Source organism: Lissotriton vulgaris, chromosome 1_1 (assembly GCF_964263255.1).
Source record: "Lissotriton vulgaris chromosome 1_1, aLisVul1.2, whole genome shotgun sequence".
NCBI lineage: Eukaryota > Metazoa > Chordata > Amphibia > Caudata > Salamandridae > Lissotriton > Lissotriton vulgaris.
The window spans coordinates 1,837,752,135-1,837,777,910 of NC_141685.1; positions in this window are offsets into that span (position 1 = coordinate 1,837,752,135).

A 25,776-nucleotide genomic window follows, 5' to 3' on the forward strand; every position below is an offset into this window, starting at 1 on the left:
GTACTGCCAATTAAAAAAGCTCCAGTTTTTAAAAAGACTTTTGTCCAACTAATTCAGCTAAAGGCAAGACACCTAAAATATGGGCACTTATTTAGAAAGGGGCAACTACCTTTTGCACACAAGATTATACATTCTGCATTTGGGAAAAAAAAACGAATGAACATGGTCCATTGTAAAAGAGAAATAATTTGTAAAACAACATAAAATGCAGATACATTTCAACATTGTATTTAATTTAATGTTTTGCTGACACATTTATAAAAGCATACATTTTAATTTACATTTGGGAAAATAATAATGTTACATTTTAACACTTTTTTCTTTCAAAGGCACATGGTTGCCTTCCACTAATTAAAAGCACATGTTAACATGCACTGTCGGGCAAGATTCATTATACTGAACCCGTCATTATTGCAACCAGCACATTCCTGTCTAGATGGAAACCCCTCACAGAAATAATTAATGAAAACAGCTCCGTAGCGTGCACTCTAACGGGCCATCTTTTTAACATTTCACTCATTTTAAAAGAACACAGCTTTCTCCGTAATCCGACTGGTTGATTTATAACCACATCAGTTCCAAGGCAAACCCACACAAATTCGTAGACGCATTTCAAAAAGAATGTGAAATGAACAGAACCCTTCGCAAAACACAAGATGGTACCTTTCCGTCAAGAAACTGACAAAGCACATAGGCAGACCAAGGAATCAAAAAAAAGTCAAAATCAAAACATCAAATAATCCACTGACTTTTATAGTCAGGTCAGATAACCATGCATGTTGACAGCATGTAAAAAATAAAGACTGCCATCTCAACTCAAGATATTAACCCTTTGGCAGCTCAAGCAGAATCATTTCCCAACGTCCATTTATACATGGGAAAATCATGATCACATTTCTTCACGTTTACAGATGACACGTACACATATTTTCAAAAACGTTATCCCCAAGCACCCGAGAGAGATCCAGCTCTCTCCTGCCAAACGTAATGATAACATGCCCAGTCCAAGCCATGACCACATGGCGCTATTCACAAGCCATATTTACAAGACAAGCTTTTCACAAACAACATTTCCAAGGCGCAATGCACAAGGAACACAGCAGATCAACATGAAAACATGCACCTCACAAGCCACAATAATATGGCGCTATTCACAAGCCATATTTACAAGTCAAGCTTTTCACAAACAATGTATCCAAGGCGCAATGCACAAGGAACACAGCAGATCAACATGAGAACATGCACCTCACAAGCCACATTAATATGGCGCTATTCACAAGTCATATTTACAAGGAGCTATATTCAAAGAACTTCACAAATCATAGAACAATGAACACATTTCACATTGCACAGCATAAGCAGATGCAGCAAGCAATTTAATGGGCAATTTAAAAGCATTTTTTACACACATTTATACAATTGAACCATCACATAGATGTAACTGGCTTCCTCATGTAATGCCATCCTTCAACTCTGACAGTTTAAACACCAAGATGAAAACCATTCCTTCCACCCTCAATAAACCAAATGCCATGATGTAATGCAATCTCCTCACGCTGCAACTGTTCAAGCCCTTATGTCTAACAGGCTACATAAACTGCAACATTACGCCAGATGGAACCAGCGTTCAGGGCACTCCCTCAGAACACATGGGAAACTCTCTAAGCACATGGCCAGATCACACAGGTTTCGTAAGATGACGACTACGCCAAAATGTAATGTCTGGCGCTCAGGGCACTCCCACACATCACATGGGAAACAATCTAAGCACATGGCCAGGCACACAGGCTTCGTAAACTGTCCGACTACGCCAAAATGTAATGGCTGGATTTTCTGAGTAGGTGGGATCAGCCCCCAGGGGCCCCTCCAACCCAGCCAGAACGTACTCACCTTCCCTCCTCAGGACTCCTCTATCCAGGCACCTGGTACCTACCTGAGGATGGGGAACTCGCAATATACAAGCTCATATTATTAAGAACACCACTAAATCTATAGGGATACTAAGAATACTCACTGATTACTAGGGATATCCATACCCTACACCACACTTATTCACATCAGTTGGTCTCGCGGCCACCCTGACCCAGACCGTTCTACCCTAGGGCAGATATGACACACAATCCGGTGCGTCTACACACGGGCCTGCAGAACCCAATGCTCCCTTTTCCAAAGTGTTCGCAATCCTGCGAAACTACACACTAGTTCGACCACCTAGTGCTCTCATTTACTCAAGCCACAATCCAGTGGGTATACACACTGGTTCGACCCCCCAGTGCTCTCATTAACGCCGCATATCAACGACGACCACATTCCTATGAACACCTATACATATATATATATATATGGGGAAGTCTCTTCACTAAGGGTCTGCTACTACAATAATATTATGGGATGGTGTACTAACTTAGTCCCTTGGTTGCAAGTCTCCTCTCTCCCTCACTATTACTTACCTGATCAGGGGTAGCATCTGTTCAAACAGTAATACTTACCAGGAAAGATTATCCTTACTGTATGAGGACAAAGATATACACACTATGTGATTGAGTTATTTCTTGATTTAAGCGCTCCTACCCCCCTTTTTGATCCATCAGTGGCTCAACGGCAACTGGCTTGAAGCCAGGATAACTTTATCATAAAAGAACTCATGCACACTAATTCACTAATTAATGGGGTCATTTATTATTAGTACAATATAAGCCTTTACACAGATCTGACAAAGACTATAGGTAGAACACACTGCTTGAAAGAGAAGGATTAAACATAACAGGAACACTCCGCTGAAAGGGAAAAGATTGGACATAAAGTGTAAGTGTAACTAATTCAGACTACCTCACCTATTAGAAGGAAGATTTCTCTCTCTGCCTCTGGTGGGATTAGGGCTCTCTCTCTGCCTCTGGTGGGATTAGGGCTCTCTCTGTCTCTCCCTCCTTCACCACATCACCACGCCTCTGGTTCAGTTGCTCCAGCTGACAGCCTTCTTTGATGCTCTCTGCACTGCTTTCTCTCTCCTCATCTTCAGCAATCCTTCTTTCTCCATTCAAGAACTGCACTCTATTCTGCAGCTTCAGCAGACATCCTCTCTCTCTCTGCAAGCTGTTCTGAGCTCCAAGCTGTTCTGAGCTCCCAGCAGTTCTGTGCTCCAAGCTGTTCTGAGCACCACGCTGAACTGCACACCACGCTGGACTGACCTCCAAAACTGAACTGAACTGAGCTGAGCACTCCTCCTTTCCTGTAGCTCGCTAATATGGATTCCTCTCCCCTCATGGAAATTTCCACCGGAGGGCTGTCTCCTACCGAATTCCTGTGCCAGCTCCCAGGCTTCCACGCAACCGCAGTGGCCATCTGCTTGTTACGTCTGGGCCCAAGAGAAAAACACATTTCTCGGATAAGAAGCAGTCCTAACTGGATTTTCCCTCTAGCACAACAGCCTTAACTAAAAACATTGCCTTTGCCCTGAAAAGCCTCTCAGCTTCATCAAGATGGAGTCCCTCTAGCTCTAGGCCTGTAGGCCTGAAAAGGGGTGAAATGCTCCTTAGCTCTGTCAGAATACCTACATAAACCATACCAATGTGTCTAATATGTCAAAGCCAATAGGCAATAGACAGGTGAAAGTCAAGAATAAAGGCATATTAAGCAGCTATCCTCTTCTAGATCTGGAAAAAAGGGCTTAAAAGGGCCAACACAGGCTAAGAATACCTATACTAGATGCGAGCAAGATTAATGATCTATATCACTGCTAAATAAAGCCAAAAACTCTGCCATAACAGGTGGTATCAATCAAAATTGGTTGACAATATGCACCAACATGTTGCAAATGCTTGGATGCAAGGAATGTGCCATAACAATGGGCACACAACAGTTCTCATAAACAAGTGTCCATTTTTTCTTCCTAGCACCAATGCAGGCCCACTTGCACAATGGTGTAAGAGTGCCTTTATCTTTTGGAGGCAGCAAAATACGCTCCATGACAGGGAAAAACACTGAACTGAATGGTATTGTTGCAAGTATAATGCAGGGATGAATTTACAAACAGGGAATGCGAAATGTAAAGCAAGAAGACTACTGCTGTGCTCCATCAGTACATCATAAATATGGTCAAACATCTCATCTTGATGATGCCTCATCTTGGTAGAGGTGATATTCATGTAATGCACACCCAGACTGCTTTTAAAAACATACTGGAGCATTCATTAAAACTATATGTTTTTACAGAAGCAAAATACATGGCCTAAGGCCTGTGGGTCTATAAAGGCATCAATGTCTGCCCAAGTAAACAATGGTTGACCAGCTATGACAAAACAAAAAAACGATTTTGTCTCAGACATGAGCTGTCACATGTGTCATTTTCAATATTGAAGTCATGTACATACATGTACATACAAATATATTAACTAATTAACTATTACAGTCATGTCTCCGTTCATGTTGCCTACATGAAGGGATATGAAATGACTGTCTGATACACAACACATGACCAATGCAGGCTTGTATACTACAAGACGATCTTGAAAGTATACGTGATCATATTTTGACTACAACTTGAGGGATACATTTACATGGCACAACTTTTTACACAATGTCACTTTTCTTGACATTGTGTTGGCAATAGGGGATTTGCCTTATTCGTAAGGCTGCATTAAGTTGCGTGATGTGGCTTAATGCTTCCTTGTGCATAGGACAGCCTTTCATGCTCTACTTAGTGTGAAGTTTTGGGGAATGGGTGTTCCACCACAACACCCATAGTATTTTCCACTGCCCCATATGATTGGGAAGGTTCGGCTAGAGCCCTTGCCGATTGCTGATTCCGAGTGAAGAAGGCTGTTTCTGTGAATTCCGGTGACCGCTAGGTGGCGATCGCGTGCGCGGCCCCAGAGCGGCAGAGCAAAGCTGCATCAGTGCCGAAAGGAGGTTGGAGGTCGGTGGCGGCGGTAGTGAGTGAGGCGAGCCTTTAGGACTGGGGGGGAGTCCTGCTCGCTCGCCCGCCAGTCGGCCGGCCGGTCACAGTGTCACAGTGTCAGCTAAGGTGCCAGGTGCCAGGTGCAAGGTGCAAGGTGCAAGCCAGACGCCGGTGAGTTGAGCACGAGCGCGCCATCCGTCCACACGAAGTTGAGCGCACAGAGGTGTTGGCGGAGCACCCAAACAGAGATGAGCAGAGATGAGCAGCGAGTGATGGGCTGTAATGGCAGTTAACCGAGGATTAATACGGCAATACCACAGAACTAACAGCAGTGATACTGCCCCGTGTTAGAACTACAGGCAGTGGAGTGAGCGCAGAGTGCACGTCTCCCCCTGGGGAACCAGGCACGTCTCGCCAAGCTTTTCTTTCAGCTGCTGGCGGCGGAGAAAACATCCAAAACGAAAAGAGAGGTGACTAAAGCCCCCTATTGGCGGACGGTGCCACGGCTAGTACCACGAGGGGTAATTTGGTATCTTATTTGGCATCCTTTGGCGTCTTGGGGGCTCTCCAGCAGAGGGAGAAGAAGGCGAAATCCAGTATAGCCCTCGCAAAGACCCCATTGAGGCGTTACTGTTGGCAGCAGCTGCAGAGGCAGAGGCAGGAGCCATAGAAGCCACAGAAGCCTCCTTTTAGCAAACTGGATATAACAGCTGCACATATCAGCTGCCCCTCACTCCACATCACAGGTGACCGGGCGATCAGGTGAGAGGGCAAGGGGGGCTGTGCAACACGGCGCTAAGAAAGCCACTGAACCCCTTAAGGATTTTAAGGTACAGACAGCTGCAGTAGGAGCAGACAGTTGTCTAGAGAATAAAGGGCTCAGAATACATACAGAGCATACAGAGCATATACAAACATAAACATTCAAAACCCTTCTTAAATTAGGCTGAGCTGCAGTTTTGGAAGATTCGCTTCAGCGGTGTTGAGCCTTGTATTCACACTGACTTAAGAAAAAGCAAATAGCACTATAGTATTAACATTGCAACCCCACTGACTCTCGCCCCGTACCCTCCCCGACGGCAGCTGCCCTAACTCTGGGGTAGACGGGCTTGGGAGGGCAAGGGTGAGCTGAAGGGTAGGACCAATGACAGAAGATTGAAGGCTGTACAAAGGCTGTACAAAGGCTGAAGAGCGTTTATTTGAACTCTACCACTTTTTTCCTTAATTTTGGCCACCATCAATCATTTTCTTAAATTTGGGAGTGCAGCCCTAAGTGAAATATTGGCATTAAAGCAAGCAGGGATGCGTTCTGGGAAGATAAGATCATCAGGTACCCAGACCAAAAAGGCACGCAAAACCCAAGCACTTAAGTTACAAAAAAACATTAAAGCACAGACAAAGGGATTAAACCAAACCCAAACTCTAATCTCACCAATTGCACGGATGTTTGAAAAGTCAACAAAAATTCCACAGAAATTTGACTTCCTGACCGATCCTACCGGGGTTTTATTGTCAATGGTATCAGACACATCCAAACATCAATTACAAATCCCAATTGAACCATCAAGTCTCCTTGAAAAAAAAGGTATGGACATAGAAGATCTAGAGAATGAAAAAATTTTAAACGAAGAAACGAATCTAAAGTGCGCAGCAAGTGAAACATTGAACCTCGATAGAGACCCTATAGATCATACTACAAAGCACGAATTACAGCTAAATGATGCAGATCCAACTGGCATTATTAAAAGAGAGATCGGTGACCCAATACTAACTACTCCTATGCGTCAACAACCCATAGACTTGAAAAGGTCAATACCATTAGAGATTAATGTGGACATTATAACTAAGAGGAAACTCCATGAAACAAGCAATAAGGTTACTGACAGCACAACAGCACTGGCAGCCGTTTCTTCACATTCAAACAAGCTTGAATGGGAACCCAGGAATATTGCACGGGAAACGTTACTACAATCACCAGCGGAGGTCGAAGTTGGTAAAACTAAAAAACGGAAATTGCTTGAATTAAGAAACAACGACTTGGATATATCAAAAAGCCATGTGGTAGAACCTACACCGATAAAAATTCTTGAAAGCAATAACTCAACTTACAGGGAAAGGGAGCAAATCTGTGCGACCCCGAAAAACGGGGATGTCACTTGTCCAATTAAAGATTATAACACCATAAAAGAGGCAAAGGAAAAAAGCAATTCTGGAGCTACATGGCACATATTTTACCAAACTTCTACTCTAATACTAGAAGCACTGACATATCAGTCAAACAAAATTGATACTCAAATTGATATACTCGGAGTAATGGCTAATACAGTTTCCGGAATAGACAGAAAGTTGTCGGCACTGAACTGCTTAATAACTAAAGCCCAAGAACACGCAGCAATTAACTATTTTGAGTGTCCCTGTGAACCAATTATAAATAAACTTTCAACCATACCCGATGTAGTAAATTTAATATTGGAAGACGTAAAAGATGTAATTCTCACTAAAAACACGGGCAAAGAAGCCGGAGCAGGTCAAACCACACAGCCCGCTGAAGAGCATAACATCACTCAAACAAAAAAAAGCAGTATTGAAGAGATAAATAAACCAAAACATCAAAGAAAAATAATCGGGCAGAATGTGGAAACTGAATCACCACACGCAGACACGCAAAAACTTTATGGACAAACAATTGCAGAAAAGGAAAAATTAAATTCCCAAGGATATAAACTCTCAAAGAGACAAAGGAAAAAAATCCGTAAGGCTAGAAATAAGTTAAGAACTCAAAATACAGTAAATGTATACCCTCCATCAGAAGAATCTCAGGATTCCGATCCGGAAGACTTAATCGAAGAAGAACCAGCTCTGACAAAAAGTGAGATGGAGGAGATCCGGCTTAATACCGAGGGCAAGAGTGTAAAAGGTGAACAATACTATGATATCTTTAATAATCAGACAGATAACCAGACTGGAAACAAGCCAAATACCCACACAGAAACCAAACAGAATGATAATGTGCCCAAAAAAAAACGGTGAAAATTTACCCCTTGGGAATAATATGCAGGCACACGATAGCCAGAACGCAGTCCAGGACCCTATAGTAATAAATACTCAAAAGGGAAAGGGATGTATAGCCTGGAATTATCCATGCAATATACAAAGCGACACTAGTGATACTCAAACTGCGCTACCTAAAGTAGAGCCTAACACTGCACTAAACGAAGGAAACAACCGCTCAGGCCTAAGGATACGGAGAACAATTTGTCAAGAAAAATTCAACTCACTGAATGATCTTACAAATTCCTACCAAAGGGAAGATCACCGACCTGGTATTGGAAATCAGCCTGAAGACATTGCAACTTGTGCAGAAATAACAAACAAAAAGAGGTACATTGGAGATTATCACAGTAACAATGAGGAATTAACAGTTACAAGGACTGGAATAGAAAAACAAATTATCTGTAAAACTATGCAAAAAAAAAGCGAAAATAAGATGGTATCAATTAATTTAAAGAAATTGGCACAAATAATATTGACACCAGTATACAACTCAAGAGGTTCTAGTGACATCCTTAATTGAGGGAATATTTTACATCTATTCAAATCGATTCCCGAGCTAGAAAAAATAACATCAAAAGACATTGAGTCGGTGGGATTTGCACATAATATGGACGGCTCTCAACCACATACAGTCCTAACGGTCAACACCCCTCATCTAGCGGAGCATATTATAAAACAGCAAGATATTTTCGATGGTTGGGGGATCAAAATTGCTCATCCACCTCCCAAACCTTACCCGAGTCCGTTCAAAAGAAATCTCTCAAAAAACGACCTTAAGGAAGTAACGGACATCCCAGTATATTCAATATTAAAAAACTCACAGGGTAGATCACATCAGATTAATAAGGAGAGCCCGGAAGAAATAAAACTGGTAGAACCTCGGCAAATAAATGAAAGTTGGATACGGAATGCTCTGCACGATCTCTGACCGGGTAATAACCATAACCATAACAAATTGAAGGAGCGAAGAGATCATCTGCAATCAGTAACCATATGTTCATGGAACATCAATGGTCTGGGAAAAAAAATTCAAAACGCTGGAATAGAATCCCTGTCAAAAATGTATCAAATCATATGTCTACAAGAGACATGGAATACAGAAGCTTTCTTCCTACAAGGTTATAAAGGGTTCTATGTACCAGCCATCAAATATACCAAGTTTGGACGCCCAAGTGGGGGTCTGGCAATATTTATTGGTCTAGACCTGAAAATCAACCACGAACAACTGGACACCAACAACGCGAACATACAAGCTGTCAAGATAACTATGGGGCATGATGAACAAAAAAACAGGATTAACTTACTAATACTTAATATATATATTCCACCAAACAAGACATCACGCAAGAACATAAGTTTTGATCTAGTATCATTCCTACTGGAACAACAAATGATCGATCCGACTGTCAGTATTCTAGCCACAGGGGATTTTAATATAAACTTGCTGATTAACATGACACGGAATGATTTGGTTCACTCCCAAAACTATGAATGGTCCATCCCGGAACAATCAATGAATCAAAGTCCTATTCGTACGGTAAATTTAATTGGGAAAAACCTACTGATGGATCTGGAGGCAATAGGTTTAGGTGTTCTAAACGGAAGGTTCCCAACGGATCAACCTCCCGGCTGGTCATTTCACAACCACGAATCTAAATCAAGAATTGATTTCACATTAATGTCATTAGACATGTTTGATAAAATTGGTTCCTACCGACTCAATAAGCGAATCGACAGTGACCACTGCCAGCAAATAGTGGAATTATGTTTTGATTTCTCTAGACACCAAAGTTATTTAACAGATTACGTCAATTAATCATAAGAAACTAATCTGGAAACCGGATAAAAAATATGTTGTGGAAAAAAGGGCCCAAAAATTGGCAGTTGAATGTTTTGAAAAGCATGCAACACTGTCAGCAATATTATGTTGGGAACAGTTTACCGAAAAGGCAGTAGAGTTGGATAACGAAAACACAATTTATAAGAAATCGAAATTTAGGGAAAAAAAATAATAAAAAGTAACAACAAAATCAATCTTCCATACACAATTAAAAAAGTGAGGCGGACTCATAACAAATTGAGGAAACAACTAACCAAGATGCCGGATAATGAGGATGTCAGGATACAACTCAGAAATACGAATAGTAATTTGAGGAAATTAATATGGTCTGAAAAAAACAAAACCCAACAAGAGCTATGGACAAAAATCTTTTACGCTAGTAACCAACCAAATTCCAGAGATTTTTGGAAAAATATTAACGAAATAAACAGACCAAACAAGCATGTAATAGCCTCGCCAATATCAGAAGAGGACTGGGTAAGGTTTCTTAAAAAAAACCTTTTCGCCGAAATTGAATCATTTACCAACGGTGGGGGCCACAAAGTGCCCACTGAAAGACCAATTGAAACGGATCAGGTGATACATTTCACAATCACTGAGGTAGCAAACTTAATAAAGAGACAAAAGGATGGAGCTCCGGGCCCCAACGGTATCCCTTTCGCCCTCTACAAAGAGGACCCCCTACTATGGGCCACCTATCTGACAAAGGTTTTCAATGAAATTATCCACACAGGGCAAATACCACAATCCTGGAGATGGTCAATTAAATCGCCCGTGTTCAAAAAGGGTAATTGGCAACTTCCGGAGAATTACCGCCTGATCACCCTGCAAGATACGGACGCCAAGTTATTCGCTGGTCTCTTATTATCAATCCTGACAGATTGGGTCAAGGAAAAGTCAATACTTCCCCCAAACGAAACCGGCTTCATTAAGGGCTTAGGCACCACAACCAATTTGTTAATTTTATCAGTTTTAATAGATAAGACACTTTTATCTAAACAGTCACTTTACTTTTGTTTTGTTGATTTCAGATCGGCCTTTGACCTAGTAAATAGATCCCTCCTATGGAAAAAAACTCGAGGGCTACGGAATCCCAGGCTCACTACTGACTCTTATTAAGCTATTATATTCTGAAAACTGGGTCAAGGTGAGGATAGGTGATGGCCGAGCTCTGACCAACAAAATACTGGTGACTCGTGGCCTTAAGCAGGGATGCGTGCTTGCACCTTTACTCTTCAACTTATTTGTGGCCGATCTTACTAATTCATTAAATGAGGTAAACTCACATCCACCTAGGGTAGCTGGAAAACAAATGTCTAACTTGCTATACGCAGACGACGTGGTATTGCTGAGCCACACAAAAGTGGGACTGCAAAGACTGATCGATCGTACAGTTAAATATGCAAAGGATAACCAAATGACAATAAACGAGACTAAAACAAAAATAATGGTTGTGACAGGAAGAAAAAGACAAAAGATGAAATGGTTGCTGGGACAAACACAACTAGAGCAAGTGGAGAGTTATCGATATCTCGGTGTCCTTTTCAATGAGACCGGAAGTTTTGTACCACAAAGGGAAGATATTGTAAGGAAGGCGAACAGCTTGATTGCGGCATTTAGAACCCTTCAAAAGAATCTATCTGCACTGTCATACGGGCCACTGTTAAAAATCATAGCTGCCAAGCTATTACCATCCTTAACATATGGTGCTGAAGTGCTAAACGGTAAGGATGCCGTACTTATCAACAATGCTGTGGCAAAAACGTATAAAATATTATTCACCCTACCATGTAATGCCTCACAAGCGCAAATAAGGATGGAATTCGGTATGAACAATCAGCTATATGTCCGGCAAGGCCAAATATTAAAGTTTGGAATAGAGTAAAGAATGATCAGGATAATCAATTGTCTATAGCTTTGTGGAGAGAGGTGAAAGATAACCAGAAACTGCAAGCGTGGAAATACCTAAACAACGCAAAAGAAGAATTCGGAATATCAGCAATCTGGGAAAACACAATAACGCAGGAAAGCTTTAAAAAAACAATCAATAAGCTGGTTACTCACCTATCGCTGCTAAAAGACAAAGCTCTATTAGTAAAACGTAAGCACTCATGGCCAATCATAAACGGCTACAAAAAAAACAAAATACAACCATACCTTCATACTGCATGGTCAGTCCAAAGTAAGCGAACATTTATAGGAGCACGCTTTGGTCTATGGCCAGGTTTGTGTCATCTTCCACCCTGGAAGTCAAACGAGGGGCATACGTTATGTAGACTGTGCAAGGGGGGAAAAGAAGACATTGTGCAGTTGGTATGTCTGTGCCCTGCCATAGTCTCAGAAAGGAGGTTAATCCTCAGGAGGTTGTTAAACGTACGAGAAATAAGAACCTGTAGACAAGCAATAATGGCGTGCTTAAACCCGAATGACCTACCAATGAATGTTGCTTTTGTAAAATTTTTAAATGTGATTGACAAAAGTCTTAACGAAAATTTTATCTAGTTATATTTTTCTCTGTTTCTCTCTCTTTTAATTACATTTACTATTTGCATGATGTTTTAAATGTGTATTGATGCTGATATTTTTTCTAAGGTCACATTTTTGTAAGATTTTAATTAATCAAACAAATAAACTTAAACTAACACTGCACCATATCTACTAGGCTGGTGTACATATGGTCCTGGAACTAGATTGACAACAATTAAAAACTGGATAGACACTTGCACAATGAGGATTGATGATTCATTCTGTCATGTTTTGTATCTTTTCATGTATGATGCATTGTGCAGCTAACATAGGCCCAGCAAAGCATCATTGATTGCTTATGTGCAGGAAGGTGTCCCTCATAGAAGAATCACGTTGTGCAATATATATATGTATGCTGTATTTCGCAGCACACATAAAAATGTAGGAAAGCCATTTCTGATTGTTTATATGCAGGAAGCTTCTGCTTTTACAAAGTTGTTGGCATCGTTCTGTTGCATACATTACATTGTGTCACTGACTACAGTTGTTAACATTGAACACCCAATTCAATTCAAATCAAAATTCCTTTATTCGACTGTGTGCAATGCAGTCATAAAAGTACAATAAAAAAGCATATGTGTACATAACTGTATTAAAAAGACATTTCATCAAGAGCAAGAAATCACAGTAGAGCATATAATATTTAAAACAAATATAGATATACTGTTTATCAAATACATATTTCCGGGAGAAGAGTGATTAAAATAGCGATTAACTTTCCATACTTTTTCTAAATTTCAGGGCTGTTTTTAGGAAGTTACATAAAAACAAGGTGCTTTCACGGTGCAGCATTTGAAGATAGAGTAATGCAGGTCTTATTTGCACAAAGTTCAGCTGTTTAAAAAGGGGTTTTAAAAACATTTTCCGTGGTATCATATAGTAGGAGCATATAAATAAAAAGTGAGCCAGATCTTGCGGAGACTTACTGTCGCAGCCGCAAGCTGGCAACACTTGTCCCCTATAGGTCCCACTAGGCACAGCTAGCATTAAATGAAATAAATCGAAGCGAAATCTGGACAGCAGGAAGCGCTCATATCTAGAGATGGGCCAGGATAGGTAGGGTTCAATTTGCAAACATGATTGTGTTAAGACATGCCTCCTCACACTAGCCTTTTCCAGCTCTAACTCTTCCCTAGCAAGCTGTCGATTCATCAGGAAGGTGTCCTTCACATAGGTTACATCATGTTTGGATACTTGGTGTGGTGCTAGAAAAAGTTCCAACCGACCCAAATCTTGAAGGCAGTTTCTGATATATCTCAACCAGGGTATCTTAAATTTCCCTTCCCAGTTGAGTGCTTCGAGAAGGATATTTTGGGTAAATGGTATTTCATCGTTCAACCAGCAGTTTAACCTACACAGCAAGGGGTTTACAGCAATCTTGTCCCCTAGGTAAGGCATACCCATTTCCTCATGAATAGAAAAGTTGGCTGTGCCTTTGGGTAGACAAAGTATGGAAAGGGGCGACCACTCGGTCCCCCCGAACGTATGGCGGAGTACCACGATCCCCCCGGGAAGCCATCTTGGGCGGGAGGCGAGTCTCGGCTGGTATGCCCTAAGCGGCGTAGCCGGGGCGCGCCTTTTTCCCGCCCTAGAGTGGGTTGGCCTAGACACTGACGCGGCTGGCCACGCCCTTGGGGCAGGCAGGGGCGGGTTTACGCCCACCCTGAAGACGGATAAAAGGAGAAGCAAGATCAGAAGGCATCCTCTTGTTCCTGTGCTCTGAAGCTGCACCTCCTCGCTGCACGTGAGCTCGAGACGGAACGAAGAGCCAATTTTGAGCGTTGTAATCGTTCTTGTTTGTTTTTCAGATATTCTGTTGGAGAATGCCGAAGAAGGCGGGAAAGCGCATGACTACTGACCAGATGCTGCGCGTTCTCATGAAGGAGGTGACCGACCTAAAGAGGCGAATGGATAAAGACGAGGAAGGGGGGCTGAAACGTCCTTTGGCGGGAGCAGCCCCGGGAGGGAAAAACAAGAGGCCCAGGAGGGGAGCAGCTGGGGGAGACAACCCGGGTCCCAGTACCCCGCTCGAGGCACCAACCCCTGTGCCGGAGGAAGGGAATCCGATTCCCGTTGTGGTCACCCCCGTGTCCGGGGAAGATATGCCGCCCGAGCTGGCAGCACAATTAGCAGCGTGGTTGGGAAAAGGTAGCGAGGGCGCCACGGCTGTCGACGCACAGGAGCTGTTGAAGCAACTGCGTGAGTCACGGGAAGCAGCAAAGGTGTCCTTGCCGGCTGCCACAGGGGACGGGTTCAGTAGCAGAGGCAACGTCCGGTGCAGGTAAGCGGCCATTGCCGATTGCGAGGGATGAGTCAGCACCCTCTCGTAGGGAAAAATTGGGTCAGCATGTTCCTTTGGCTATTAAAGAGAAGATATGGGCAGGGGAGTACGTAAACATCTTCTCGTTGCTTACTGATCACTATGAGATGGAGCATGTTAAGGGCCAGAAGGATCTCATGCATCCGAGTGTTTGGCGCGCAAAAATGGCCGCCTTTAAGGTAAATGAAAACATTGGCAATTGGGGCCAAGCGTGGGGGGTTTTTACATCGATCTTGGGGGAACGAAGGCCCGATCTGTTACCCGAATTGCCGATTTATCAGTCACGAATCATGGGGTACTCGGTATCACACGAGGGTAATCATTGGTTCTGCTATGATAACCTGTTTAGAAAGGCTAAAGAACATGATAAAAACTTAACGTGGGATTGTTATGATTCTGTGTCATGGTCCAAAATGAAGGATACTGGTATGTTAAAATTGCCATTAGTAGGGAGTATCGTTGGCGAATCCTCCCGCCAGTATGCGGGGACGCCCTTTCGGTCAGGTGCGGGTACCGACAATTACTCGAGGCCTGCCGGCAATACAGGAAAAAGGGGGGTTTGTTGGAACTTCAACAGGGGTAAATGTACTAGGCCCCAGGGATCATGCAAATTTAGACACGAATGTAGTGGGTGTGGGCAATCATCCCATCCTGAGTCCACGTGCAGAGCCAAAACGGGTGATAACGGGGGTAGAGGAGGTGCCAAACAGGTCTAACATAGTCCGAGGGGCGCCTTTACCTACCCCGATTGATACCTTGGCAATGATTCCTTGGCTCAGTGAATACCCGGATCGTACTTCTGCTGGGGTGTTGCGGAACGGGTTTTCTTATGGTTTCCGCATCCCAGTGGGGGACTTTCAAGGTGCAGCGAAATGTAAAAATCAGCTATCGGTCTTCCAGCATACGACCGTGGTACAGGATAAGATCAGGAAGGAGGTTACTCGAGGTCGAGTCGCCGGTCCGTTTAGTGTACCACCGGTTCCTAACTTTGTTTGTTCCCCTTTAGGTGTGGTCCCAAAGAAGGACCCGGGTGAGTTTCGGCTGATACATAATTTATCAGCCCCACGTGGTCTTTCCGTAAACGAAGCGATAGACCCGAAAGTGTGTTCGGTGCGGTACGCATCCTTCGATGAGGCCGTAGCCATTTTGAATCGCCTGGGGCCCGGGGCGCTGATGGCAAAATCTGATATCGAGTCAGCGTTCCGGTTGCTCCCGGTACATCCAGACGATCAGCGTCTCCTAGGTTTCATGTTTCAGGGTCATTATTACATGGATAGGTGTATGCCGATGGGGTGCTCTATATCTTGTGCCTATTTCGAAAAATTCAGTAGTTTTCTACAATGGGTCTTCACAAGGAAGACGGGTTTCCAAAGTGTGATGCATTACCTTGATGATTTTTTGTTCCTGGGGGCAGCCGGGGATCCGGAATGTGGGCAGGCTTTGGCGCAATTTTGTGTCTTGATGAATCAGTGTGGCGTGCCATTGGCACCAGGTAAGACTGTGGGGCCTTCCACTTGCCTCGAGTTTCTGGGGATCGAGTTAGACTCCGGAGAAGGTTGTTTTCGTTTACCAGCTGACAAAGTGTCAAAGTTCAGGACATCCCTGCAAATGTGTATAAGTGGACCTAAGGTTAAGCTGCATCAATTACAGCAGTTAGTGGGCCAGTTGAATTTTGCCCTGAGGGTTATACCAATGGCCCGCCCCTTTTCCCGTTCGATTGCTCAAGCCATGATCGGCCTGAAGGAGGGCCATCATCGCACGAGGCATTTCTGGCAGATTTCAATGGTCGAGTCGTCTGGAACAAACCGGCCGTGTCCTCTGAGGAGCTGGGGCTGTGGACAGATTCGGCAGGGAGCATAGGTTTCGGTGCCATCTTCGGCACAAGATGGTCTGCACAAAAGTGGCCGACATGGTGGCATGACAGTGGACTGACAAGTAACATTGCTTTCCTGGAACTTTTCCCCATTTTAGTGGCCCTGAGAACTTGGCCCGAAGGGTTCAAAGATCACTCTGTGGTATTTTGGTCTGACAATATGACCGTGGTCGAGTGTATCAATAGTCAGGCAGCACGATGCAAATGGATTTTGAGACTGCTCAAGGAAATTGTTTTACTGTGTATGCAATTGAATGTGCTATTCAGAGCAAGACATGTCCCAGGGGTAATGAACCAGGCGGCTGATGCACTGTCTCGTTTTCGTATGCAGGCTTTCTGGGGTTTTCTTCCCACAGCGGACCCGGAGCCGGCACCCTTTCCCGAAGCTCTCTGGTCTCTCGGTGCCCCGAACTTCGTAACCTCGTGGGAGAGAGTTTAGCACCCAGGACGAGGAAGGCATATGAAGGGGCGTTCCGGTCCTATTTAGCCTTTTTGAGGACTGATAGAGAGGAGCTTTGGGGCCAGGAGGAGTGGGTGGTAAATTTTCTGATGTCCTTACATCTGGTCGGGAAATCGGTTGCCACGGCTCAGAGGCATCGGGCTGCCATTTCCTTTGTTGCTAGGGCTCATGGGATCCATGACCCGACAGCGTCTTTCGTTGTACAGAAAGCGCTACGGGGGTGGCAACGCCTTGAGGGTCGCAGAGTAGACGAGAGGCGCCCGATAGGTTTGGATAGGCTGGCCCAGTTACTATCCAGACTCCCTGCTACGTGTTCATCTCAGTTTGAGACAGTGTTATTCCGAGCCGCTTTTACGCTGGCATTCCATGGGGCTATGCGGGTAAGCGAACTAGTGGCGAGGAACAAGCAGGATGTGACAGGAGGACTGTGCCAGGAGCACGTCCAGATCAGAGGGGAGACAATGACGGTCTCATTTGTCAGGTCCAAGACCGATCAAAGTGGGATGGGTGACTGCGTAATCATACGCAGGATTCCCGGGTCCTCCATGTGCCCGGTAAGGTGTCTAGAAGATTATTTAGCACGAAGGGTGGCATCATGGGGGGGGACCTTGTTGAGACACGCTGACGCCACCCCACTGACAAAGTTTCAGTTTCAGCGGGTGCTTGCGATGTCGATTGCCGCTGCGGGCTTGAACCCGGACGAGTTTGGGACCCATTCCTTTCGGATAGGGGCTGCTACAGAAGCTACAGCCAGGGGTCTGAATGTTGAACAAGTTAAACGGGTGGGGCGTTGGTCCTCCAATTGTTATAAAAGGTATGTGCGGTTGCACATGTTGTGAAGCTGTAACAATGTACTCACGCTTCTTGTTTTTGTTTGGTTTTCAGTTGCGCAAGCCTACGAGGCGGGGCGAACTTTGCAGTCGACCCAACACCGGGCCAGCGGTCAGACATCACCGGCTGTGAAAAAGGAGGTGTGGGTCGTGGGCCACTCATACATGAGACGTGCCGCAGACGTATTCAAGGCAGGTGATATGATTCACGTAGCTGGGGAATACGGGTACAGTGTGTCCTTCTACGGAAGAGGCGGTCTCTGTATTGACCAGTTCCTATCATTTTTTGAGGGTTTGCTAGGGCGGACGAGGTCACCGCCGTCTGTAGTCATAGTACATCTTGGGGGTAATGATTTGGTCACCACTGGTAGACGACTTCTTCTTGAGGCGATGCTTTCCACTGTAAGTTGGTTAGCGAGGAGAGTTCCAGGGTGCACAATTGCGTGGTCCCATATGATCCCACAAAAAGTGTGGCGGGGGGCTATTTCGGTTCCTGCTTTAAATCATTCTGTTAGAAAGCTTAATAACAAAGTGAGTAGGTTGTTCCGTTCCAAGACACTGCATTCTATTTCGCATGGGTGTATTAATGATGACAGTATGTATTTGGGGGATGGAGTGCATTTGTCTCGGGTGGGGAATGAGTTACTCATAGGAGACTTCTTAGCATGGCTAAAAACGTTACACCATGACCTTTAGGTAGGAGTGTTGTGGGGGGTCCGGATAGCCGGTCAACTATCCGGCCTGTGGCGGTAAGGTCATGATCGGTGAGCACTAATTGGAAGATCCCTATGAGTGGGCGTCACCCAGCACGGATGGGAGCGCTCGGGGGAGGTGGCCATTGGCCCCTCAACGGGGAGGCGGTCCCTTCTAAGGATGGGTCGCCGAAAGAAAAGGAAAGGCGGTCAAGGCCCCTTCCTGGGTAGGAGGGGTTACAGCCCCCTCCTGGGGAATTTCCCGGGGCCAGGACGTCTGCGACGGCAGATGTGGTAAGTTGTGTGGGGTTTGGGGGGGGGTCTACGCTACCTTCTAGATACCTCACACGAGTCCTCGTACGACCTCTAAGTGGCGTCGAGTTTTATTGGGGCCCCCGTCAAGTCAAGGGAAATTGGTAATTGCACTTGAGGTACGCCTCTGGGCCGCCCCTCACAAGTGAGGGCGATATTTCTGGGTTAGGGATCTTGACACCGGTTACGACCTTGCCGTTGGCCCTTAAACGTTAGGATGTACAATTTCAAAATTTCAAGTAAATGTTTTGTAGGATGTTAGTTCGGCTAGGAGAACCTTTGTATTAGAGAATCTGTTAAGGTTAGCCAAACATCGCAATGTGGTAATGAAATTGTACATAATATGAAACTGTTTATTTAATGTTTTAATTTTGTTTCATATTTTAATAAATACGGCCGGGAGGGTTACTCCCTCCCGTCTTCCAAAAACTTCAGAACTGTTTCCGGTTTCCCATCCTTGGGGATTGTGTTGAGAGGGGGTGGCGGGTATCTCAGCCATATGGAAAGGGGGAACACTCGGTCCCCCCGAACGTATGGCGGAGTACCACGATCCCCCCGGGAAGCCATCTTGGGCGGGAGGCGAGTCTCGGCTGGTATGCCCGAAGCGGCGTAGCCGGGGCGCGCCTTTTTCCCGCCCTAGAGTGGGTTGGCCTAGACACTGACGCGGCTGGCCACGCCCTTGGGGCAGGCAGGGGCGGGTTTACGCCCGCCCTGAAGACGGATAAAAGGAGAAGCAAGATCAGAAGGCATCCTCTTGTTCCTGTGCTCTGAAGCTGCACCTCCTCGCTGCACGTGAGCTCGAGACGGAACGAAGAGCCAATTTTGACCCACCCACCAGCCCCTGAGGACAGCAAGTGGTTTTTTGAATAAAGTTGATGGATAACTCTGATTTTCGTTTACAGGTTGTGGTATTATCGTGATGATTTTGAGTATGTAATAAAGAATGGTCGATTTGTGTTACGTTTAGCAAATAAAGAAATTCTGCTTTAGTGTTCATTGGTAAGCATGCTTTTAATAAAATTGTAGGTGCTACTGGCTTTTTAGTTTAGTCATTTAGTTAGCATTGTCGTATTTATTTCGTACTTGTTTTAGGAAGTTGTTTTAAATTGTTACAAGGTCGCCCACGGGGACAAAGCCCTAAAGATCGCTCCCGTAACAGGCCACAGCGATGCTTTTAGCTTGGTACAGTTTCATTAAAGCAACCATTGGTGTATTTCCCATTTTACGCGCGAAATCAGTTATTGCGGCATTAGTCCTTGCTATTTCTCCCTTCTTCTTTCTTACTGCAGGGCCCCATGACAGTTTGTGGTCGAACAATACACCGAGGTATGAAAAAGTCTAAGTTATTGGTATTTTTTCCCCGTTGACATGGAAGGGATAAGACTTTTTTGAAGCAGATCCTAACTTCATAACAAATGATTAAGTATTGTTGATGCTCAGGCCCCGTGATTTCATAAATTGAAAGGAAGAGTCAAGTAATATTTGAAGGCCTAGTGCAGTTCTGGAAATAAGGACGGCGTCGTCTGCATAAAGCAGAACAGGTACGCCCTTTTTCCCTATGTGTGGATAATCAGTTTTTGTTTTTGAAAGGTGCTCCTCAAGACCATTAATATATAAATTAAAAAGAAATGGCGCTAAAATACAGCCCTGCCTAACCCCCCACATTGAACACCCACTGGGATATCATGCAACTGTTGTTTACCACGGTGCATGCAAACAATGATCCCCAGATGACCCAAAAGGAATCTCTCACGTCCAACACAATCTTGCCATCAGTGTTTCCACTGGTGGACAGTACTGCCCACCCTGGATATGCACAGCATGTGGTGGCAGATGTGGTCTCACCTCAACTTTCTGACCTTCACATCATAGCCTGAGCACATGTCCCCCACTCTCCACCATCCTTGGCAAAAAAAAATTAACCAGTTAGAGGAAGGCCACCAATGCCTCCTCTGTCAAACAGACATCCCTACCCTCACACAACATCTCCCACAACACAACTAACCCCACTATTCAATAGAAAAATAAAAGTAAATACCACAAAATTCTACATAACTAAACCCCTTAGACAAACACCCAACAAGATAATCACATAGACGCAAAAATCATGGAAAGACAGCGACACAGGACTTTACAGGGACAGTACGGAAAGCAAAGTAGACATCAAACCACTCTCTCATACCACAAAACCAGCAGACACCTCAAAACACCTCCACAAATCTCCAGAGACACTAACAGTGTGGTTGAAAGTGAAAGTGTGCAGCACTCCTGCATGAAACAGGATTCATGCTGACATCAATTTGTGGGCAATTGCAGCCTGTTTTTTGACTCCACGTGAATTTTTTGCAGCAAAGGGGTTGCATTGTTAACATAGGTATTTCGTGAGAGTTTTCCATAGTGTCTATAAAAAAAAATAACGCTTTTGGGAGAACTGTGTTGTATGTCTAGACTTTATTCATTTGAATGTCTTGATATCAGTAATCCTGAGCTGTCAACATGCACTAGTTCCTCATAATAATGCAGTTCCATATATAAAAATGTGTGATAGATAATGCATGCATCAGTGGTAGTCAAACTGATTACCATAGGTTGTATGTGTGGCTATATATGCGACTGCTACATAACACATAGCAGTAATGTGCGTAGCAACTTAATGGGCTTGCAACACACACTAACTTGAACAACAAGCATTCACTACTTGTTTTAAAGAATTATAATACTCCATACAATGCAAATGTTGACTACAGAATCTAATTGGAGTATTTGCTTAGGTAGAAGCAAGGACATGCACATTTACACTGGTGTGTGAAAGGCACTCATGTGCATATTTACCAGATATTCCGCTAAGCATTTTTGATATTGCTTAGCGGCAAATAATATTACCGTTATCTATTGACGACATCCATAGCCATTTTAGCGACATATGTACAATAGGTTGTTACATGGCATTAGGATCAGCTTGCAGCGGCCAAAGGTGCCCCTAGTTCTCACAGCATGGAGATATAAATCTTGAAGCTAGAATAAAAAATGTGACAGCATGCCAATTAGCAGGCAGATAAAGCATGTTAATCAGCCCTCTGTCAGTTTTCTCCCCCTAGAAGCAAAATAGGCTTATAAATACACCTCTAAAGTAATAATAGAAAATAAAACACTGGAATGCAGAATGGAGCTGCATTGACCAAGTTCAACACAGGTCAACAAGCCCCCAAACCCACCAACAGCTAGGATGTCCAGCCAGAGTCCCATGGGAAGAGAAAAGGCTGTATCAGGGCCTCATAAATGAAAAGTGGTGCATCGCTGGGGAAAAATAGCAGACTGACGGTGAAGGTGGGGCGCATCGGGCACAAACCTGTTGGCCGCGGTTACTGACATTGAGGCATCAGCGATCACCTTTACCTGGTGGCAAAGTCTGGCAGGTCACATGGAGACACATTGCTGACCTAAGAAACCCGTCTGGTGCCCCTTGGAGCTGTGATCGGTAGAGGCACTCCTGTGCACCGACGTAGGGAAGTTTGCATTGCAGGTATGCACCAACACTACACCATGTTGATGCAGGAGATTGCGGCATCTCTCAGCCTCACCTGCCGTAGGAGGTTGTGCTGGCCATACACAGTGGAAGGTGAGGCCCCTGAGCTGCGTCAAACTTGTATGATGGGAGCACTTCAACTTCGCACCTATGAGGGCCCTATTGCATCACCTGCATCAGGCAGTTCCCCTGCAGACTCAGAGGCCACTGCTATACCCAGGCTTATGAAATCCAGCCTGGCTGACGATGCTGCTGGCTGAGTCATAGATTCAGAGAGAGCGCCGCAGATTAAGCCTTGGAGTCAATGTCCATGTTAGGAGAAGGTGGGAAGGGCAGCAGAGCAGGCCCTGGGGTCGTGTCTGACCAAGAGCCATGGGTTCACTTTATGAGCTGCCATTACTTCCTGGGGCATTGGGGAACACAGATCCTGGTTAGATTGGTGGAGGTGACTGGGTGGCACAGCCTTTCCTCGACCTGTGGTAGTGAGCTTTTGGATGTTAGGGGATATTTACAGTGATACCGCCCGAAGAAAGATTCCTGGCAGACACGTGCCTCAAGGAGAGGGGCTGGCTGGCCACACTGGACTGCACCACATGTCATTCATCGTTCCTGGGGATCTGGCACAGCAATGGGTCACCTGCACATGTGTCAGCATCGACACAAGGCCGCTCCTCCATGTCTGTAAACCGAGCTGCTGGGGATCACTGGCCTACTGGGCAGTTGACCGTGGACACTCTGGACTCCAAACTAGACTTTGTAACTCCCTCGATCAAACATGCTCAGCGCTGGAGGGCTGCATCAACAGAATCGCAGTAAAATTTACCCTGCAGGGTACTGATCATCACAAGCTGACTGACACGGTACACAACATTGATCAGAAACTGGCTGAAGACCACCCTATTAACCAGACTTCAGCGTTAAAGGGGCAGCAGCTAATGGCACATGTGAAGCCACTAGAAAGAAGAGCATAGGATGCGGAGACCCTCACCCTGAGTCACAACGTGAGGGTGGTGAGTCTGCCCACGGGAGTAGAAGGGACTGGTGCAGTGGCATATACTGAGACATGTTTGTGTGATCTACTGCCAGTTGGTGTCTTTGTTGTGGAGCGGGCCCATTGAGTGCCCGTGAGCCGTCCACTGCCAGGGTGTTAACCTTCAATTAACCTTAAACTTCACTCACCTGAATTCCAGGTCGGTCCACTTGAGAGATTTGCGGATATTTCCCTAAGCCCCCAAAAACCTAAGTCAACCTAAACTGTATATAAATAACCTGTTTGGTCAAATTTGATTCCCAGGGGATGGGGCTAAAGGGACAAAGGGCTAGATGTCGGTAAATAGGATTTACCGATTCTAAAATACCGAATTTTACCGATTCAGTATTTTAGAATCGGTAAATCTTATGTAGGTAATAATTTGGTAAAAATTGCCGAATTGTTAAGATTCGGTAATTACCGAATCAGTAATTACAGATTCGGTAATTACCATTTATTCCTATGGGCCTGGAGGCCAATAGGAATGAATGTCAATTACCAAATCGGTAATTACCGATTCAGTATAATAGGGAAAGAGTCAAGGGTGGTAGGGTGTCACTTTGACACCCTGTTGCACCCCTGAATAGTGCTTGTGTGCACATGTGGAACACATAAACACATACATGCCCTAAGGACATGTATGTCTGTCACATGGCACAGGTGTAAATGCACAGATTTGCATTTACAGAGGTATTCGTTATTTACCACCAACTAATAGTTGGTGGTAAATAACGAATCCTGTAAGCACAGAAGCACTCTTCAAAGTGCTTCCTACATTTCATTTACCGATTCAGTATTTACCGAATCGGTAAATGATGATTCGGTAAATACTGAATCGGTAAATACTGAATCGGTACATACCGATTCGGTATTTACTGAATCGGTAAATTTGCTACCTACATAGCATAATAAAAGTAAAAAAACAACACTCGAACACTGCCAGTTCTTTCTAACACAACTTTTCCTCTTCTTCACTTTTGGAGGATATTTCCGTTCTTTCTTCTTTGCAAACAATAATGAATATAAAAAAATAGGTGTTAACTGTAGTGACCGTAATCTGTAGAATTTTACCCTTATATCAAATATTCATGTATAATTACTACTTTATTAATCACACTGTCTTTTATGATGTGAGTGTTTACTTTGTACTTTTATTGGCAGAATCATAGGAATGTTTTGAGACTATTCTTAATTATGTTGAAACATAGGAAAGGATCTTGAATTCACAATGCTTCTAACCTATACATTATTTTTTAAACCTATAAACTTGCTAAGTATCTCTATACAAAGGCCTGTCATTGGATTCTTATTAAATGATTATATAATATTCCTTTTATATTGTCTTCGATGAAACCTGTTGTTTGCAATTAAAGTTTTTCTTATGTTCTTTGTCTTTTTCAGATAGGTCTCTAAACTTAAAGAAAATTGTTTCGAAAGTTCCACAAAATCAGGATAAGTATTTTCCACCTTTGCAAAGCTTTAAATGTTTCAAATTATGTTGTTCACTTTATTTTTCATAAAAGGAAAGATCATACTTGTTTTCTTTTCTTCAGCAGCTGAGGAGGGAACTGAAAGTAGAGTGGAAGTTGTCTGAGGTTGCCAGGCAACGAGGGAGGAAACAGGAAGACTTCCAAAGATTGTAGCGAGGACTTGAGAAGCCGTCGTTTGCAGCCGGTGACTGGAGAAGTCGTTGTCTAATGCCGGGAGATGCTCACGCTGGTTTTCCAGGTAAGGAAAGGGGGAGCGAGAACGAACGCACGCGCGTGTGGAAGGTATGGTGAGTCTTTTATAGGGGATCGTTAGGGTGGGGTCTTGTACTCGTGTGCTCATGAGTCAGCGCTTTTCTGCTTAAGGAAACAACGTGCTGGGAATTTGTTTAAATACGTAATGAGTTCTTCACATGCAAACTATCTTTTCTATTGAAATCAGATTTACTACCAGCATAAATGGTTCATCTTAACAATTCAAGTTCAATATTATTTATAACACAGACAATAAAGAAAAACACAAATGCAGAGCATGAAATATGTGCCCATATTACAACAATTCCACATTTCTTATACAGCATGAGTTTGAGCCAAATCTTTTGTACAAACCCCAACAGTTGCTCCCCTCAAAAGCCGCCCTGCAGGGCGTGGTTTCCTAGGGCATCGTAAATGAAATTGCTTCACAATTTTGGAAGCATGAGCAAATGAAGCTTGCTCCTATGAATTTTCAGCTGAGGAATAACCTTTCCAGGCTAGTAAGTAGTACAATCTGCCTTGTATTCTATTTGCATCCAGAATGTCTCTTACTTCCTATGGTAAGTGGCCATTAATAGGAATAGGTGGGGGTGGGGTTTCTGGTCTAGTATTTGGGTTATACATTTTTAACAGGAAAACATGGAAAGCAGGATGAATAGCGTATTCAGGTACTG